The following is a 2,500-nucleotide window of genomic DNA, read 5'->3' as shown; positions in this document are numbered from 1 at the left end:
GAAGAGCTGCAGTTTAGGATCTGAAGTCACACCCACTGCGCGCTCCCGGGAGGCGTTTCTCTTACATCGACACATTCTGCACTGGACTATTATAACGACATACTCGTTGCTTATTATCGTGCATGCTGATTTATGAGCTCAGAGGCATTCATAAACCAAATACAGGATGTTTGCGCTCTCATAAAGTTTAAAGTGAACTGAAATAAAAAGTGCAAACTTTAAACTTGTTGTAATTGAATTAGAAAAATGTAATTGCAATGCAAACTTTTGGCAAACATGTATTTTGGCACCTTTGGATATTTAAGCAAACCATTAAAGTTAAAGACTGATGCACTTAATAAATCTGTTGAGTACTAAAAACAGTGTCTGAAAAAACAACAACTTTTAATTGAGCACCTGTTTTGAACTTTTCAACACCATGCAAAAAAATAAAAAATAAAATAAAATAAGTTGCATGCAGATTTATGAGCTCAGAAAAAAATCTAACTATATACAGAATGTTTGTGCTTTTGTAAATGCATTTGCATGCAGCTCCTTTTCATTGAACTGCAATAAAAAGTGCTTAAATTAACCTTTAACTCAGAGTGTAATTAAAAACTAAATAAAAGTTTTTCCCACATGTACTTTGGCACCTTTGGATATTTATAGCTTTTCAACAAAATGCATAAATGTTGCTATTATTATGCATGCAGATTTATGATCTTTGTATTTTCAGAAATGCATATGCAGGTCATTTTAAGTGAACTGCAATAAAAAGTGCTTAAATAAACTTTAGTGTAATTAAAACATGTACTTTGGCCCCTTTGAATATTTAAGCAAACAATTAAAGTTAAGGACTGATGCACATCTCTTGAATACTGAAAACACTGTTGGAAAAATATACTTTAAGCACCTGTTTTTAGCTTTTCAACAATATGAATAAAACAATTTTTTTTTTAATTGCTATTATCGTGCATGCAGATTTATTCAGAGTTCAGAAAAAAATCATAAACTATAAACAATGTTTGCACTTTCATAAATGCATTTGCAGCCCCTTTTAAGTGAAATGCTATTTAAAAAGAACTGCAAAAAAAAAAAAAAAAAGAGTTTAGTCTGTAATAAAACTCACAATGGTAAAAGAAAAATTGCAATGCAAACTTTTCACATCAGGTTGTAACTTTGGCAACTTTTTCATTATTAAAGTCTGTTTTTGGTTACAATATTAATATTTATCAGGTTTATAATTACATTCAAAATGTCAGCTATATTAAAGATGCTTTTGGTTCCAGACTTCCAGAATTTGTTGACTAATATTTATCATCTTATATTAAGTGATTGAAATTCCAATCTGAAACTGATGGTTTACACTGTTTATCAGTTACACGTCACTATTATAATATGTAGTTTCCACCGCAAAATAAACTAAGTGGAGAACGACATCCACCATTATCAGATGAATAAAATATTCTGTAGATTTTATTTAAGTCCACATGTCTGAAAGTGTCCGAAGTGTAAGAAACACCCAATCTGACAATGCATTGCTTTTATCAAGCTAATAATGCGGCTTGAATCTTGGGAATGACGGACAAAGGAGAGGCGAGTTCAACCAGAGTATCAGGTGAAGCGTAACATGATCAGTTTAGGCTTTCAGGAACAAAACACACACACACTGAGTCTCTCTCTCTCTCTCTCTCTCTCTCTCTCTCTCAGAATAATGCAGAGTGTTTCTTATCAGGGGGCTCTTTCTGACTCACTTCCTGCTGAAAAACTACATCCTGAGTTTCCTCCAGTCACACAACACAATGAAACAACTCCAAGAGGATTTCCCCAGACAGACAATAATAAACCAGTTTAAGTGCATTTCTTATAAGTTATGTGTGCTGCTCTTGGGTTTACAGGCATTTTACTTCCTGTCTGCGTGTTCAAAAGGATGCCACTTCCTGTCTGCGATCTGTCCCTGTGTTTGTTCTCAATTAATGAAAACAATGACGTGATTATAAGGTTGCATGGCACAATTGAGTTCTTCTGTCTCTGTTTGAGCAAACAGTGGCAATTAGTAAACAATACTAATTAAATGTGCATCTTTTGCCAAGTTGCTTTGTCTCGTCTGTATCGTTCATCATTTGTTTTCCAGAAAGTGACGGTGGTTATTTCCATGCTGCTCATTTGTTTGGTGTGAAGCGTGCAGGGGAGGGAGTGTGTGAAGATGCTGCACAACCCAGTTTCCATTGGGTTTATTTGCATATTAGATCAGTCCTTGTCCATTGGAATAGACAGAAGCCTTAAGCTAAGAGTAAGTGGGCGGGGTTGACCTCGTTGGTATCGATGATGTCAGCATACTTACAAACTATGCACACTGTGATTGGCTGATAGTCTCTGTCAGAGATTTATTCATAGAAACATTGTAGAGAGCAATATTAGGTTGCCATAATTAAATAAAGATTTTAAAATGCAGGCTAAGTGTTACTAATTAAACAAGTAGGCTATATATTCAGCTAATTGTCAGCCTCTTATATGTCGT

At 34.5% G+C, this 2,500-nt stretch overlaps 1 protein-coding gene across 2 annotated transcripts in view; it reads right to left on the bottom strand.

The window, feature by feature from the left end:
• The window catches only part of LOC113120559 (desmoplakin-like), a 30,110-nt gene extending 30,081 nt beyond the window's left edge, over positions 1-29 (bottom strand). For both annotated transcript variants that reach the window (XM_026290429.1, XM_026290430.1), the window contains exon 1: positions 1-29. This exon is cut by the window's left edge and continues 258 nt beyond it. The gene's annotated coding sequence lies outside the window, so the exon portion shown is untranslated.
• Between the last annotated feature and the right edge of the window lie 2,471 nt (positions 30-2,500).

Source organism: Carassius auratus, chromosome 20 (assembly GCF_003368295.1).
Source record: "Carassius auratus strain Wakin chromosome 20, ASM336829v1, whole genome shotgun sequence".
NCBI classification, from domain to species: domain Eukaryota; kingdom Metazoa; phylum Chordata; class Actinopteri; order Cypriniformes; family Cyprinidae; genus Carassius; species Carassius auratus.
This window is presented reverse-complemented; position numbering and strand designations above follow the sequence as displayed.